Raw genomic sequence first — 18,820 nt, 5'->3', positions numbered from 1 at the left:
CCTCGTTTCTCCAAAGTTTTGAAAGAATATTTGGAAACAAATGAATAAACAAAATTCCTGAGAAAACTAAAAGGAGGGCATTTACGGTTTCTTGGATTAAAAAAGCTCGAATTTATTTAAAGAAACTGATAAGCGCGCTTACACAAATACAAATGTCAAATTGACAGCTAATTCAGTCCGCGTGAATTCTCTAAAGCATTAAGTTTAATACTAAGACCAGAAATAAATGGAATCGTTATTTGAAGGAAATTTCTGTCAGAATTCTACTAAAACAATTAGATTATTCGCTCTCGATTTTTATGAGTTGATAGCTGATTCGGCCTTCGACCTCATCAACTATCACCTCATAGAAATCTCGAGCTTAATTAGGATTGAGGCACTATTACCCGAAAACTATATATCATAGTTTTGCTCCACGTGCTAAGTAAAATAACTAAAAGTAGTTACTAATGGCCACCCATGATAGATGGGTGGCGCGGTGGCCTCATGGTTAGTGCGCTCGTCTCCAGATCGAGCTGTCCGGGTTCGAACCCTGGCCGGGGACATTGCGTTGTGTTCTTGGGCAAGACACTCAACTCTCACAGTGCCTCTCTCCACCCAGGTGCATAAATGGGTACCGGCGAACTTAATGCTGGGGGTAACCCTGCGATGGACTAGAATTCCATCCAGGGGGGAGTAGAAATACTCCTTGACGCTTTAGGCTACAGAAATTGGGAGAAGCTGCGACCTGATGCACCACTTGACTCTTGGAACTTGTCCACTTGCGGACTTTACCTTAACCTACCTTTACCTACCTTTACCCATGACAGACAGGCATTTTATGATATGAGGTTTGCAAGAAGAGGGATGAATGCCATTAAAGATGGTTTTCATGGGCATGAGATAAGTAACATACGCAGGCGCTATGAGATGTCGATAGAGTAATGTTTACCTGACTGTCGTAATTCGCACTTGCTCTGGTTTTGTAATACTATTTTATGCCATTGGCTTAAAACACTCGCGCTACTTTGTCATCCAATCAGAAATAAACACAAAACCAATCGTGACTCGCTCACACACGTTTTCCTGCGCTTTGCGTCAGCTACACGTATTTGTTTCAAATTTTGATTGGGTAAAGTCTGCATACGAGACTAGTGGCCGGAGCTTATCCCGGTTTCAGTGGTATGAAGCGACTAGGAGTATTTCTCCCCTGGATGGGATGCTAGTTCATCGCAGGGTTACTCCCCACCATTAAATTCGCCGGTACCCATTTATACAAATGGGTGGAGAGAGACACTGTGAGAGTAAAGTGTCTTGCCCAAAAACACAACACAATGTCCCCGGCCAGGACTCGAACCCTGACCGCTCGCTCACTAACCATGAGGCCACCGCACCTCCCACAAGTTTTGATTGGTTCATTGGATTCTCTATGTTCTTCGGGATTGGCCAGAACGACATCTTTGGTTTTTGTTTTACGGCACTTAATTAAAAACCGCTCTAATCAACGCCGTTTTTAAGGTAATTTTTTCACAGTAGGCGCTACTCAACAGCATCTTCCAAGTAAGTTGTTTATACTTCTGCGCCAGTGAAAAACAGTCTTTTAACTTGACACCTACCATGATGTAAAATATTGGAAACCTATCGATTTCCCACGTGCCTCGTGCGTTATGGCATGTATGGTTTGCACACCCAATCAGGCTACGTTTGGCTCCGAACCTCAATTTGAATGTTGAACTAGCTGTATCAGTTTGAGAAGAGGAAGTTTAAAACTAGAAATGGAATCAAGTTTCCGATAGCGTTTCTCTTTCAATTCCTAAAACGCTTTTCAATTGTCCGCTTCCCGTGTTAAAAGATCTTGCTGTTAATGAAAATATGAGAGTATTGCTTTTCTTAGAAGTTACCATTTCATCCACGACTTCGGTTACAAACTTTTAGCATGGTGTTTGTTAGCCACGTTTTGCGTTTTCTATTTCAAATTCTGAAAAAGAGGAGAATACAACAATTTAAGGAATAAAAGTAGCTCGTGCTGGCATCTTTGTTCAACGGTAAAAAAAAAAAAAAAACAATTTCATATTATTTCCATTGGACTTTTAGCGATATTTTTATCAGGCTTTTTATTATTAGTTCCTCTAAGAGAGAATATGATCTGTTAAATTCTAGTGAGGAACCGAAGAAACTCGATTCAGTCCTGTTAACTGTCGAAAATTTAGACATAATCTTAAAATTACTATGAGCTAAAACAAACCGAACACTGAAAATTTTTTAATGTCACCAAAATGAAAGCGCGGGCGACAAAACATGAAGAAACATTTTCGAGTCAAAAAAACCGTATTTCAAAACAATAATAATAACAGTAGCAGAAAGAAAAGAAAAGTATGAGGTTTTATGCAAAGATTATGGTGAATGATTCAAGCGAGTTTTTACGTTACTCGTCAAAACAGAAAGAAACCAAAACAACTTCCTTTCTTGGCTATTTTCATCGCAGAGTTTTACGTCAGTGGGAGGTAATAAATATTAATTTAGCGAAGAGACCCGTTGTTTACAATTTTACTTTCTCACTCTGCCGGAATTCCGACAACAAATGTTTCGAATGAACCTTGACTGTAATCTTGTGCTGACGTTGTCGCAGATAACGAGGTGAGATCAATTCGTGTTTCAAAGAATTTTAAATTTTGCTAATTTGTCTCTTTCCGGATGTTTTTTGCCGCAGCAATATTTCCAAAACCTTTTAAGACGCATGGAACGTTTATAAAAACAATTTTGTAACGGTCTCGATCATGACAGAGTTCGCTCGCTCTTGGTCGTTGTTCCCGCTTACATATCTACAAAGTTATGTTTATTTCTCGAGAAGCGAAGACAGCTGGAAAAGATAATTAAGGACATATAAGTCGAGCGAGTCCAAATTTCGAAAAAATATCTACAAATATACCTGTAATCTTGGTCGAGAAAGAGAAATCAACTACGAATTTTTCGTATCTTTATAAGATCAGATCAGTTGTATCAACTAAATCCACTGTCTATCGTCGAGAAAAGTCGTAGAGGCTGAATTAAAAAACTGAAGTGAAAAACATACGCATTTTAACATATTATAATACTTTTTAATAAACTTTTGTGGTATGACAGCCCGAAAATATCGTACAAATGTAACTCTATAAGTGAATTTTCGTACATATTTAAGCATATTTAAGTATTAATCGTACATATTCCGTTAGATCAGGGCGCGAGCCACAATTATTTTGAAACGTTGGTTTACTAGGGAGTTCATTTTATACGAGTAGATAGCTAACATTTAGCGCCTAATGCACAAATAAGCTGAGTTTTCTTTTAAATTTGCTTGATCGAAAAGGAAAACTTGTTGTTTAGCATATGTCAATTTCTTTTTACTTCGATGACAGATATGAAATTGACTTCGACGACAGATATTTGTCGAACAAATGTCGGTGATGACGGTTGTCATGCACACTGCTTATCAAATGTTATGTCCATCTTTTAAATCAAACGCAAATACGTCAATTATTACCTCCAGAATTTAATAATGTTTTTAGCACTAGTACCAGCTATCGCGAAGTTCTCCATTTCTGGCAAATAGTTTTGGTAGGTTTTGATATGGTGAATATCAGTGTTTGCATAGAAATATTAGGAGTACTGTACCGAGGCAAGTTATCCAACTAACATCGAGCGCTCTTGCTAAAAAGGATCGAAAGTGTCAGTCGACCGAAGGTAAACAGAAAGACATCATCAGATCTGACCCAAACATTTTTTTTTTTCTGATCCATGAATCAAAGTTGCATGCGGATTCCCGAGCTTTTGGCTTTTGGCTGACTAGTGTCCAGTCCGTCTACGGACAAACTGCGCCTGCTATTTCCAAACTGACCCTTAAATCGGAACTGTTATTGATCTTTACAAAATCGACGTGAATATATCAGTACTAAACTTCCACCTTGAAGTAAAATATGCAGGCCAAGGACAGTATGTTGCTCAGCAACACCGCTGACTAAGAGGACTATAATCGCGGTCTCAGTTGTTTTCTCAGGATGTAGCTTGAGCCTTGAGCGGTGGTGCATATATGTCTGTCGGTCGTTTCAAAAAAGGCATGAAATTTACGACTTGTAAGTATTAATCGATTTTAAGGCATTGTACTCAGTATATTTCGAACACTTCCCGTGAAATCTCCCCTATGTAGCATATTGGAGATTGTTGTTGATATATTGTTGTTATTGTTGACAGTCAAGAGAACATTTCACTACAAGGCCTATAACCTTCCCGCACAAAAATCTAAGTTAAAGTCTTCGATCTGATAGATCGACAAAATAAGAAGCGAGTGGAGTGGGATATTTTAAATGCATTTTCTTCAAGTTTTTGTCACATGCAGAAGTAAGGGCACCTTCATGATGTACCGATAGTCAAATATGGCGTGATATCACCTATTTGATAGTTTTACATGTAATCTATGATGCTGTTTTAATTTTACTTTCAAGCTTTTTACAAAAGCCATTTGCAGTGAGATTTCGTGACAACTATATAAATTAACATTGATTCCTTTCTTTTATGAGATAGCAATCTAGCTTGATGGAGTTTCTTGATGGAGTGGCTTTATTTTCCATAAAACATGATTTCAAGTCGCGAATACACTCGCAGCTTTATGAGTTATCAATAGGTGGTACTGTTAGAGGCCGCCTGAGGCAATGTGCGACATAAAATATTCAGTTAGATCGATTTTAGTAATCGCAACGCTTTTAGTTTTACAGCACGATTTGTTTGATTCTCTAAATAAAGCAGAAATGAAAAGATGTTTATAAAAAAATATATAAACATCGTCTCTAGAAACGTGCTGGAAATTTGCGTCGTTTATTATACGGCAAAATATCTTATGCATGGAACGTACAACAATTATCGTATTACATCCATTTGTCGATGTGGTCGATTGTCCGCGGCGGTTTATGTAAATCAAGACATGACATTTTCTAAATAACAGTATCTGGTCTTTCCCACGAATATTTAGCTAGTTAGTATTATTATTGCATTCAACTGAGTTTTGCTGTAGGATTATTCACCAGCTGTCTTTTTATTTGGGCTTCGACATGGCGTGGATCGAAACAGCTAAGGGCGTTGGTACATTAAGAAACAAATACTTATGAGATGTTCATACTGGTCCTGCGTGTGAAATCTCGCGGGGTGAAACGATGATACGTTCTGTAGGTCTATATCTGTTTTCTTTTATCTTCGGAGATGCCCTGAAATTGCAAGTAAATTAGTGAGTCAAAGCACAGACAACAGATCAGCGAATCAAGATACGCTAAAGGTATGAAATAAATTTACGTATTTTTTCCTGTCATGCAATAACCTCGAGTCAGGATATTTGTTATGGTTAGAAGGAAATCGTCGAAAATTAATGAATGTGTTTTCTTTCTTTAATTTTAAATTTCCCAGAAGCATTGATATAACATGCAAATAGAAAAGTGATAAGCAATTAATTTGAGAGCTTTTCTTCTTGTGTTCTTTGATTTGGATTTTAAAAATGAAACCTCCTTACAAAACAAAGCGACAGCCGGCGCCGAGGCAATTTGTCACAAAAATCAAATCACAACGAAACAGAGCAAAGCTATTAAATTGCAAAGTTATCAACTCGTTTTAAGCGTTAAAAATGACGTTCGTTCGTGCTGTTTCCGCATATTCTAGACTTTCGTCTCGCCGTAAGTATGCAACACATTACCGGGTCCTTGGCCTCAACACTCGTTCGAATTTGTTCTGAGTGTTTGACTTCACTACAGCGGTCGATAATGGAAAATCTTAGTAAGTCCTGCAAATAAAGCGGTGTGTTCAGATTTTCAGAAGACTTCCATGAAAAAAAAAAGAAAAAAAAAAAAGAAAAAGAAAAACACAATAACTGACAATCATAAAGCACAAGAAAATAATCACGTGATACAGGTGAAGACGCTTCTCTCAATTTGTTCTTTGTGTTGTCATTAGGACGCCTAATTCGTTTATTTGGAGTTTGTGTATTTTGTTTTGTTTTGATTTTTTGGCATGTGATCGCGTGAATTGTCAGTCTCTTTCCCAGTCCACTCCGGTTAAAAAAAGAAAGAGAGAAAGAATGAAAAAAAAAAAAACAAACTAATTATAGGACTGGAGGCGTGAAACGTCTCTTTTATCACTCTGGAGACTTCGAGTGAGACCATTTTTTTAACTACAAAACGTGTAACAGGCAGGAAAGCAAATACATAAATAAAGTTAAAAATTAAAAAAATAGAAACTGTAGCATAAACAGTTTTAAAATTTTCTCACATTCTCAATATTTTTTACTTAATCAGTTTTCCTTTGAGAACGTTGCGCTTTTCTGAAGTGTCAAGTGAATGTTTTCTTTTTTTTTATTTCTATTCGTTTGTTCTCAAAACTTTGAAGGAAATATAAACCTTATATTGGACCCGTGCGTCAGCGTTAACACACGGGAGGGCGTTTACTAGTTATTATTTGAAGTTTATACGAAGTTATTTTAGGTTTTCCCCGTGGGTGAAGATACAACTGATAATGATGCAGTGTCATTTGTAGACTAAGAAGTCCACGGTGGAGTAAATATTTTAACACTCCTCCACATGTCAGTCAATGAAACGAGGTTTTGTTGTAGTTTTTGTCAGCTTAGTTGCCTTTTCTTACATTTGTTTCTTCTCGGAAAAAGTTATCGTGCGTGAAACTGTGCGTTTTAAATCACTGACCAGAAAGATTGGAATAGCCAAAATATTTTGAACTTTATGAAACGAGTTATTAAAAGCCTTAAAAGCACGAACAGCTTCTTTAACTTAAATAAAAAGACAAGACAAGAGAAAAGGATGTTTACAATCTAATTCGATAGCGTACAGCAATTTTTCTATCTTTATCCACAATCAGGGACATAAATCTTGTGATAAATCCTTAGTTCGGTAGTCCCCGCCTTTAACGTTAAGGTTGATAGATTGAAAATTTCCTTACCTCGGGTCATACTCCATTAAAGAGAGAGCCCTCGAGTGCTTCTAAATCAGTTCAATAGGAACTACGCGATCTCAATGATCTCTCGTGCTGTAGTTGAGTCGTTTTGTGTCTAGCCCTTCAGCACCCTGTTATGACTGAGCGCGCTGTCATTTGTAAAGATTTTAGAAGCACTTGAGAATGCTTTTGCGTGGCCGTTTAATCAAAGTATCTTGACATCGCAACTAAGTGATTAAGAAGTGTAGATTCAACTTCTGTTATCATCGACATCCGCTCCGCGCACCTGCTTCGCAGAATCGAATTCGCAAAGGATTTGGGTTGAGTTTTAATAAGCCCTTGTCAAGAAAAGAGCTCCGGAGTTGTTCACGTCAAAAATAATCCGAAACACACAGAGAATGGGTACGTAAGTCATTAGTTTATATCTTTTATTCTTCTGTTCAAGTCAGGCTACACGAATGAGGTGTTTAGACAAAGGGGGACAATTTCGCATCGAATGAATCCCTCGCGAAGCAATTAATATCAGCGCAAGGCTAAAGACTTCTGTTCAAGTGGGAAACGCAATTTCCTGAGAGATCGATGCGAATTCGTCTACCATTTTCACATATTTTAAACAAAGTCCGATTTTTCCCGAGCGAAATCCAAAGATTGAGTGTATTCGTTTAGAGACTTTTAATTATGTCATGTATGATTTGTTCATATTCCGCTGAATTTAGGCTGGCTAGTTTGCTGTCTGTGTTTACTATGCAAAAACTCGACTAGGCAGACACTGAGCTTCATAAGGCTAAGGTAGTTGGAGCTAACGTGTACTTAAGAAATGAAATAAACAGGCTTAAAATTTGCCATTGCGCGAAGCGACAAGTTCGCAGTACGGAAGAAACATTTTAGTCTCGCGCGAAATTCTGTCTCAAATGGGGAGGGGTCAAGTTGGCATAAATGACGTCGCTAATGTAAAGGCTTCATGTTTGGCAAACATTGTTTACTTAAAACGAGTTCGCAAATGAGAAAGACAAAAATAGTTTCAACAGTCTGTCAACGTTTCTGTTGTCTTCGTCTTAAGTCTGCACGTTTTGTGTACTCTGTCCGGAAACTACCTTTTTTTCTGCTACAGTTTCTGTCATGCAAGGGACGTCGGTAAATCTTAAACTCACGAACGTTTAAGTAAAATCCGTCTTAGCGAAGACAAGCTATCAACTAAATCTTCCTTCCCTCTTTCTGGGGCGTTTTGCATTTTAGAATGAGTGATTGTTGCCCGAGGCAGCTTATTTTCAAACGGAAAGCAAAAACTCACTTGAGTCACAAAATTGATAATTTGCGATGTTCTATTGTCATGATTTTCGGTTGATAACATAGGCCTCGTCCTTGATAATCCTCGCAATTTGCTCAATCTGATCCAAGTATTTTTTTTCCATACATTTAAAATGTTCAGTTGTTGACGCTTTTGCTGGCATTTTCAGCACTTCGAGATTTTGATGCCTGCCTCGAAAAAACTGATTTTCATGTGTAGAAGTAGATGTCAAAAGAACAGTGCGATACACGTGGGCAAACTGCAGAATAATGAAAAGAACTCACAGAGGAGAATTGGATCGCTGATCAACATTTCAAAAACTTCGGCCTTTCGAGAACTATTTTTCTTGAAATTCCAATTTTGTAAAATAGCACGAGAGATATGTATAATTGCAACTTTCCTAATTTGGCGACCAACTTGCTGATTACGCATGCGTCAAGAAGTCTGTCCACATGTCCGGGTAATTGCTACCGATGTGCGCAAATATTATTCAGTGCAAATATAACTTCATTTCCATATTTTACTTATTCAAAGTCTGGCTAACAATCATAATGAGTAGGTTTTACGGCGTACTTAGAATTGAAAAGTTCCTACTTCTGATAATGCTAACAAGACGGAGACAATGTCATGTTGAAAAAAGCATCGATCATGAGTAGGAAGCTCATGAAACAAGCTCATAACATTCGACTCCTACCTCTCCTCCCCTATTCAAACAGCTGTAATTTTCCCCGCACCCCGAAAAGTGGATACCGCGATTTCATTTTCACTCAATACCTCCACTCCCCCACCCCCCCTTAACCAGTCACTTTGTCTGGGGTTTTTCACTATAGTAAGCGTAATTCTCCGAAGGAAAAAAGATGGTGACCGGTACATTTACCCCTAGTTCTTAGCGCACGAAAACCTTAACAACGCTCATAAAAACGTACAGAAACGTTGTAAAATCTTCAAACCTTGGCTACTTAATATCCTTCGTACAAGGACAAATATTGTAAAAATTTGGCTTTCTTTCTGTTAGTTTCGCAGGGCATTGTGGTAAAATGTACAGCCGCGATCTTTTTTCCTACGGTGGATTGTCCTCAAGTGCCTTTAATCAGTATTTTCTTTACGTGGTCTCTCGTGTTTAAAATAAAAAGACCGATTTCTGCATTATTCATATTTGACCCACCTTTTTAACGAGTGATAGCGTAGCTAAAGGAATTTTTGGCAGTTAGTTGGAGAAGAAATAATTCACTCGCTCCCTAAGTCAGTCAGTCTATGGTGGTGATTCACCGACTGATCTGGGTAGCGACATTTTCCCGCCATTGTGACTAGATTGACTACCTAAACGATCAACTGATTTTTCGCGGTTGGAGTCGAACAAGTGCCCCCAAATGTTTTTGTATTTGGTATACAACAAAAGTAGGTGTATAATTCGATCCATCAATAACTTTGACAGCGGCTTTTAACCGAAAATTTGCTGAAAGTAATGTGTGGGGGTTTCATACTCGAAGAGTGTTTTTCTTGCGCGATATATTTCAAATTTCCAAAAAATTAAGTATTTATCACAAAAGTTTCGAGTTAACCAATCCAAAACCACTGATTTAATAATAATAATAATGATAATAATAAAAATAATAATAATGATAATAATAATAATAACAAACTGATAAACATAAGCGATGTATTTGCTCAATGTTAGTCTAAATCTCGAGCAAAACGTTGACAAATACCACCAGGAAAGTCTGCATGAAGCACAAAATCAAACAATGAAGAATTCAAGGATTTTTATTCAGCCGACGATCATTGTTCACTGACCAAATGTCTTCAACGCGTGAGCGGTCGGAAAATTTATGCGATTGTTTAAGGGTAGCTGGTTAAAATTCACGTCATTGCTGGGCTTACTGAAACATACGAAAATGTTTTGATCATGTAGGAACAGAAAGTGTTATTCTTACTTTTCGTCGCTATAATTTCATTGATTACAACAAATTTTCCGTAAACTTAATCAGAAAAATAAAATAAAATAAAATATACGGTATAATGACGTCACTGCCTGTGTCACGGAATGGCTTCTTTGGCACTACCTGATTGGATATTGAAACAATTCAGTATTTATCACAAAAGTTCGTCATCGAATTCTTGTGCGCTGATTGCACAATCTTTCCGCCAATGTTCTTGGGTCGAGTCCAATAATTAGCAACCAAATATTTGTTGTTTACTACGAGGGCCAGTCTTAGCTAGTCTTGAAAAGCCCGGGGAAATTATCTGGCTGATCGTTGGTCTGACACCAGTAGCTGTCTGACTGATAAATTGGTCTAACACTAGTAGTTAACTTGGTATTCGCGCAGATCCGACTGTTGGCTGGTGATCGATTTTTAGAATACTCCTCTACTGCCAAGTAAGGAAATTTTGGTCTATTTATTTCCATTTATCGCAGCTGTATTTCAAATTCCCTTTCACCGCCTTTTTACCATGTAGCTTGGATGGTGGAAAGGCCGGCTGTATTTTTAAATACTGTTCGCTAGCATGACCAGAGAGATTTTCTCTTAGGTTTTTTGCTATGATCCATACTGGCTGCGATCCTTCAGTATTTTTGCACAACTGCTGTATTACATAACTACTTTATTGTATGAAACTCTTGCTGAAAATCATTTCTACGTAATCGTTCCGATGGTCGATCTAAACGATCAGGTTATTTAGACACTGTATACTGAAACTCTATCAGACGACCCACTCAACTAGAACTGCTGCTTTTACTTGAATAGCTTTAATTTCTAACTGGACGAGAACAACGAATACTATATGCTCCTACGCGATTGGGACGGTCGAGACGTACTATGTCTACGCCAGAATGCCTTGGGTTATTCTAAAATTGATTCTTATTCTATCGCCAAAATGTCATCGGTCTCTGGTGCGGATGAGGGTAGTCTTTGTTTCTGAGAAGATTGGTTACTGCGGAGAAATTTGAAAACGCAGCTTTATTTCTACGGTTAGGCCTATATCTTCCAAACTTAATTGTCACGAAAACGGGGCATTTCGAATACGATCTTCAAACCGGAGGGATTTGTAAACGCTGGGATTGCATTTTAGAGTAGGCGGAAAACATTTTGAAAACAGAGCTTTTCGAAAACGATGACGTCACGATAATCACGTGATTTCCCTGTCCGAGTTTTCTCAAACACAAATCCAAAATGACCGGTGATTGCTGCGTTTTCAAATTTCTTCGGCGTAGTGTGGGCGGAATCTGAGACGATCAGAGGGCCAGCCACCTAGACAGTCGTATGCAAACTAGCTTTACATTACACAATGGGAATACAGAGAAGAAAGATCCATTTAATATCTTTTTTACCGGTTGTGGGAGATATTTAGTAAATAAACTCCTTCCGGCGGCTGGTATGTCGGCTGATAATGTCCACTGCTCTTCACGAAGTAGAGAATGGTGCAAAGGTCTGTAAAACCCTGTCGAGCACGATCTATCCTAGATGCATGCAGAACTGAAAATACTGAACATAGCAAGCGCGTAGCTAATGCCATTGCGGCGAGGGGTTCGGTGAGTCATAACAAAGTGTAACGATATGATTTGCTCTTAAACGTTTGCTTTAGAAAAATTGTGACGCTAAAAAGGAAAAAAAACAAAAGGAGGGACATGGAAGACGATAATGCATTGAACGACAAAATGATTTCCTTTCCACAGAAAATGAACGCTTTAGATAGTACCAAACAAGCCTGTTAGTGTTCTTGGTTTTCAACTATCCATTCAGTAACGTTATAGCAATAGCTCATCTCAATGACCAGTCCTGTTAATATGTGGTCACTATCAGATATTGCGTGACGTTCCTTGTCATAAAGGTAAAGATTAAGTCGAGCCCAGTCCCCTATCAGTCCGGTGCCTATCCTGATTTCAGCAGCATGAAGCCACTAGGAGTAACCCTGCATCCCTGCATCCTACACGGAGTGGAGGGAGTAAATTTACTCCTAGTCCCTTCATATTAATGCTACAAAAATCGGGAAACCTCCGGCTGTATGAACTATTTGGCCCGACACAGACTTAACCTATACATAGAAAGAAACTTATGGTTATCGGAAGAATAAAAACATGTCGCTAGCAATCAAATAGACTGAAGTGTAGACATTATTAAAAAACAACCCTATCATGAAAAATGAAGTCGCTTTTTAAACCCATTTTTTAAATTAAACCGAGCATGTTTAATGAAACCGACACATGTCTATTTACGGATACTTGCATGGGCACTCAAGGCTCCATCAAGTTAAGCTGAGCTAACAGACTGTCTCTTGTGCATGATAATCGTGTTTTGCCCGCGTTTAACAAACCGCCTTCAACACGAAACATTGCATGGCATCATGGTTAGAGTTCTTACAGTGTGTGCAACTCCTGTTGCATTTTCTGGTGAGTGATTTCTGTGGAATAGAACCAAAAGCCACATACCCTTATGGACAATTATTGAGAAAGTGAGTTGAAAGTTGTATTTTATTTGTTAATTCACATTTTGCTGCTAAAACGCTGTTAATTATGATATGAAACTCCGTTAAAAGCCGTGGGAAAGACTAATTTAGCAGCACATGACAATATATAGTTTTGAATTCGATCGGTACTTTGTATTCATTTGGATAAATTAATGCTAAGGTCTAGTAATTTCTTAATGAAGAACTGAATTTCTCTCGTTAAAATCTCAACTTCACACATTTAATTGGCATATATTAAGTCGAAAGAAAACTTCCTTAGTTTTTCTTTAGGTATAATGACATTCATAGCGGACACAAAATGAGCACGGTAACAACAGGTTTCATAAGCAGGCGAATCTCAGAAAAATTCAGTCCTTGGAAATGACTAATGGAAAAGCAACGAGAAGAACAGTTACCCTGTTGACTTGCACCATATCAAAATTTTTAAAAAATATCAATATTATATTCGGTAATATTGAAAATAAGCTGCTGTTCCTGAAAAATACAGCTGATAATTTACTATTACAAGGGTAAGAGACCTGTTCTGTCACTTTCAGGGTAATGGTTGAGACAAATTTTCCGAGAGGGTATGGTAAGGTGCGCGCAAACTTTGCACTGAGTCCAAACCGTATTTTAATACAGTCTAGTTTCCGGGCACTCAAACTGTGAGAAAAATAAACAACAAACCATCTGATCGTGCAACTCTACACAGCGTTTTACTTCCCAGGTCATTCCACCAAAAACGGAAACACATGCATGCAAAAGGCTAGTTATGTTTTTGTTTTTCGGAGCGGCCCCGTAATAATGTTTATTAAGCTGATCATCTGCGAGACTGAATCAGTTTTTATCTTGCTGATTTTTTTTCTATAATACCGAATCGTGCTTCTTCGATTAAGAAATTCTTTCGAAATGATAGAGAATATTTTAAAGCGATCATGACTGATAAATTTCAATATTCCTCTACGTGCAATTTTTTTGTTAAAATAATATCCTCGGTAGAGTCGAGTTTTTTTCTTTAAAGTTTTCTTTTTTCACTTTTTATTTCGATTCTGACTTTCCACCAAGTCTAGACAATGAAAAATAAATAACAGTGTGATTTATTAAGCAAACAGATAACGGTATCCAGAAAATTGTCAACTACTAGGGAATATTATTCCATACACATTCACATCGCCTGGGTGATTATTTATTTGAAACTGGGAAAAGAGACCCAGCTAAAAGTAATCACAGCCCTAAGAATAAATTTGGTTCACTTAAAAAAAATCAAGTGGATTTGATAAAATGGATATCGTGAAGAAATTGTTCAAGTTTGGTGAAACTTTTAGTAATCCGATTGAACCACACACACCCGCTTTAGTTTGTAGTATCTAACTTGTTATTTTTTGTTATGATAGAATTTAACCGCAAAGAAATTAAACTACTACTTTCATTAAACCTGTAATGTTTCTATGATGCAACAGCTCTAAACATCAGCAACTCGTAATTGTGAGTTCTGTCTATCCAAGTGCGTGTCGAGTAGTCACCCAAGGATAGAGTAAAGAGCTAAATGTTTCCACTTGCCCGCCAACGCAGAATAACAATTTCTTTTGAAATTAATAATAATTTCTTTACCAAGAATAAATTGTTATTTCCATGCGATAAAAGGAAAATTCCTTCGTGCGATAAGGCGTGGTAATGTTTCTAAGAGAGACTATATCTTATCGATTTCATGATATATCGATACTTTTTTTTTACCAATATAAATATTAATTGGATCTGATGGATAAACTAAGGTGGGTAAACTAAGATTGTCATGGTAATTTTTTTTGTTTCTATTGTTCACTTTGTTAACTTTTGTGAAACTCTAAATTAACAGATAACACTTTTAATTCCCACGAGTTAGCAATGAATGCGACATGCTTAAAGAAAAAAGAACTGTATACATAGTTAAAGGACAGAAAAAAAAAAAAAAATTGAGATGAGAGGAAACTGCGCCAAGTGAGAATCTTCGGTGTAATTATTTTATATTTAGATTTCAATTTCACGTTCTCCGGCTTGAACACTTGTGCTTCACAACCGTTTAATACACGTGCATTAATTGCCCGTTGGACCCAAAGAAGCACATAATAACGAAGGAAAAAAAAAAAAAAAAAAACTTATGGTGCAAAGCTGTCCACGGTTTAGATGATTCGAATGCTTTGAGGCTTGCTTCCTTGGCCTCATAAGACTGGTAAGAAGTCTTCCCGAAAAGTTTTGTTAATGTTTTTTATTTTTGGCTCTCAGATTTTGTGGCAACTTCTTCGTGAGCATGCGCTTGGCCGCTTATGGTGTGATTCTACCAGTTCATTATAAAGGTGGGGACACTAATTTGCCAAGGCTAATTTACACCTAGTCTGTCTTCCCGATTAGTTGATTCAATCGTTCAAGCCAATTTGTACGCAACAAATTATTGCTTTCCCGATCTTTTCCCCCCTGATTTGAATCTCGATTTGTAAATTTTTGTTGTGAATCAGTGTTGCATCATGCGGATAGTAAAGATACGGCCGATTTTTAACCACTCATACGTTTTCTTTTTAAAATCAAATTTGGTCTAGTTCGCATTATTAGCATTTAATCGAGTATACGACCGAGCGATGCACCGATCAAAGGCTTTACTACCGCCAGATCGAACGACTGATCAATCTTTGAAATGTATCTTTTTGGTTATAATCCATTGTATTGCTTGTGGTTTTAGTTCGTCATGTTAAACACGTTTGATGTCACCAAAGCAAAATATCGCTCTGTATTATAGATTAAAGTCACTTTGTAGATGTTTGACCTTATTATTTTCCACCTAAATATTCTCAAATCATAATAGAATACAGTTTGACAATATTAAGTAAATTGTACTACCAAAAACACGGAATATATAAAAAATTCCCGGAGACAAGACGTAAAATACAGACATAGTGTATTTGCGTTTGACAAATAGATTTTAAATGCAAACACACTTACTCAAACAATGGAACATTATTTTCCCAAACAACGAAGTCTCTGCTTTTGTCTACTTTTTTTGAATTTGTTTTAAAAAAGGCGAAGTCATTTACATGCATTATTGTGAGTAGTAAATTGGAAAATTTTTAAGAGAATGGAAGGCAGACACATCTTTCTGTTACAAAATGAGGTCCTGTGGAGAAATCTGGAGGGAAAGGGGTCGAAAGGGGAAGGGGGGGGGGGGGGTGGTGGTGGTGGTGGTGGTGGTTGCTATTGAAGGAGTCAATAGGTTAAACTCTTGACCGACCCTTCCCACCCTGAAGTCACACTATTTTTTCACATTATCCTTTCGAGTTCACGACCTTGATTATTTCTGTTCGGGTTCTACACTTCTTTTTTGTGACTATGCACAAATTGACCTTTAGTTTTTCCATGGATGAGTTCAACAAAAAGATCAATTTTGGAATAACATTGGGTTTTAATTTGCAGATAGATCAGTAAGTTTGACCTCTAACAAAGTAAACCAACCGCTTATGAAGACGCTAAGTTTCCTCTCAGTGTTGTTTCACTCATAATAAGACGGCTTTCTTTCGCACTCTATCCGCGTTTAATTTCCGTACAGATTATTAAAAATACTAGGCCAAGTGACAAGGTTTTTATATTATGTCCTTGACCACATGTGTTTATCTCTGGCAAATTCGCGCGGCTTTCATCAATCCTGTTAATGTCGAAGTTAGACACCTCTCCGAGATACGTTCCTATGACATTACGAAATTGCTAATGACTTTAAATTGCAAAAATCAGAAATTTAACCTGGCGTGGATATTTAAAATAATAAGCGTTTTCTTTTTTCATTTTCTAAATTTATGTTATTTCCATTTTATTTTTAAAATAGGTGAAGGCCCAAGGGGAAGACGTTTTGAATTGTTCATGATTGGTTGCGCGTGTACAGGCAATGCGTGGTCCAATGCGAGCGTTAAGCGCTCCTTAATTCGATATTCACTGCCCCTTTAATTTCCGGCTACAAGGCATGTTTTGATTTTTCATCGCCGGAGTTTGAAAACAATTGGCTTTGCTTGTATAATTACATGGAAAAATTGTAAGCAAACACAGTTTCTTCTGCGGCAGCTCGACTGTGAGTGCCAGATGAGAGACTCGCAATTTACTTCAAGCCCTTCCGCGTCGCCTTCTCCAACCCATTCATAGTAACCAAAACGGTCAAACTGAAACAGTGTTCAAGCCGAAACTCCATTCAAGGTACGGCTGTGTAAATTTGTACAAAAAAAGCGTATTTAGTTTGTATTTTCAGCTGAGTAGCTCGTAAACGCTAGCTAGTTCGATTCTTCTCTAGTCTATGGAAGTTCACTCACAACCGGCCGGATTTAAGTGGCGAAATTGTCTCAGAAACGCACTACGTACACAGCCTAAAGTATTTCAACTGGTTGAAAAAAATTCACTATTCTCTTTTTAGCGGCAGTGTCTTCCTGTCTTTCATCATAGATGAAAAAAAAAAAATTAACTTTAGAATGCAAGTTTTACACTGAAACCTATGGAAAGGAAAATAAAAATGAACGACGACGCCACTCGTTTTGTTTTCACAATATTAAATCCTTACCGACACGTTCGGTAAAATGAAACAAAACTAGAGCCATTTTACAAACACTATGTGCCAGGTTGGTCAGTCAATCTTTTTTAATTTCTCGGCGGTGCATTAAAACTGACAAATTTGGATCTTTTTTTGTCGCTTTCAATTACAATCGTCCCTCATATATTATGAAAGATAAGGGACTCACAAGTAGCAAAAGAAAGTGACATATTAGTATACATTGTGTCTAAGAACACGCAGTTTAAATGTTTTGTTCGTGCTGCACGAGATGCACGTAGGCTTGAGGGAGAGCAGGATAATTTTCGTAGGCTTGGAAAACAGGAAAGCTTTTGGTCAGTCTATCAACCGCCATGGTTTTTGATGACTTCGTCGTAAATCTTAAATACGCCATGTAAATCAAAAGACCAGGTGAAGCCACATATTGTTTGTGAGTTAAGGTTCTTGGGAAGATTTTTCATTATTTAAATTTTACCAACAAAAATCTATAGATTTGAAAATTTTCCTTGCATGTCTTTTTGTTGTTCGTCTCAGTATAAAATATTAAAGCAATGCCATGGGTTCTGCGTTCCTGACCAATTAACCATCTTTTAAAGCTATTTAACAAAGAGTATTGTCATAAATGTTCTTTTAAATGTTTTATTTAGCATTTTACCGAGCACTTCTTCAGGTCTTGGAATTTTAAACTCGGTTGATACATTTAAAAATAAATTTTAGCAACGGAGAAGTACATTGTGAACGCCAAAACGCTCGGCCATCTTGAAAAATCACCTGCACGCTTGGGAGATTTAATAAGGTCGCTTCTTTGAAAAGGGTTCTGTGGTTGATTTTATTTAATCGGTGTTGAAGGGCTGAAAAACATTGTTCCCTTGATTAAGGCACCGAGCAATTCAAACAAACGATCAACCTAGTGCACTATAGGTATCCGGGCGTTTTAAAAACCACCTACGCCTTAATGACAAGCTTCTGGTTCAGGTTTATAGCAAAACACTCCTTCATAGTTGGCTGCCAAAGTCATAGGGGCTTGCAAATGAAACTAATAAATCCATGGTCACCTTTCTCGGCTAAACCATGAACAATTAATAAGTCTAGTAGGAATAAACTGATAACATATTCGCTCTATAATCTATGGAAGTGAGGCGATGGCGGGTGTCGCAAAACCTGTGAAATATTCAATGTTTTTTCAAGTGTCAGGGACGTGCCAGTTTTACTTGTTCTGAACCTACAAGGAAGCCCTCGAACATACCACTGGGAAAGTTCTTAGCAAGCTGATCAAACGTCATCTTAAAAGCCCTGAAACAGAATTGAGGCTGAGTAAACTAAAGTCAGCTATTCTCTAATAGGCCGTGAATTATTTGTGGTTGAGTTGTGAAATAAATCACATGTATCCTGAAGGATTGTTAATAAATATGTCTGTAAAAGTTTCAGAGCATTGTTTGAAAGACTAACTAGGATATTTTTGAATGGCGTTTTCAATGATTTATAGAAAGAAATGTCTTAGCGTACTGCGGTTTACACTGAGGCCTGAGCATGAACCATATAAATAGCGTAATTTCAAAGCCATTAAGCCAAATGAAGAAAGGAAACTGCTTTCT

At 37.5% G+C, this 18,820-nt stretch overlaps 1 protein-coding gene and 1 long non-coding RNA gene across 5 annotated transcripts in view; one reads left to right on the top strand and one right to left on the bottom strand.

Moving 5' to 3' along the window:
* Window positions 1–18,820, bottom strand: part of LOC145488988 (uncharacterized) — a 145,802-nt gene that overhangs the window by 105,728 nt on the left and 21,254 nt on the right. The gene's annotated exons all lie outside the window — the stretch shown is intronic.
* Window positions 3,193–18,820, top strand: part of LOC145488976 (atrial natriuretic peptide receptor 1-like) — a 62,631-nt gene continuing 47,003 nt past the window's right edge. For 2 of the 4 annotated variants that reach the window (XM_081467844.1, XM_081467843.1), the window contains exon 1: window positions 3,193–5,281. The gene's annotated coding sequence lies outside the window, so the exon portion shown is untranslated. Of the gene's footprint in view, window positions 5,282–6,321; window positions 7,342–15,882; window positions 16,880–18,820 lie in introns of those variants that run through there. The other 2 variants (XM_081467845.1, XM_081467846.1) reach the window with 2 other exon arrangements.

The sequence above is a fragment of the Orbicella franksi genome, chromosome 6, assembly GCF_964199315.1.
Source record: "Orbicella franksi chromosome 6, jaOrbFran1.1, whole genome shotgun sequence".
NCBI classification, from domain to species: Eukaryota; Metazoa; Cnidaria; class Anthozoa; order Scleractinia; family Merulinidae; genus Orbicella; species Orbicella franksi.
This window is presented reverse-complemented; position numbering and strand designations above follow the sequence as displayed.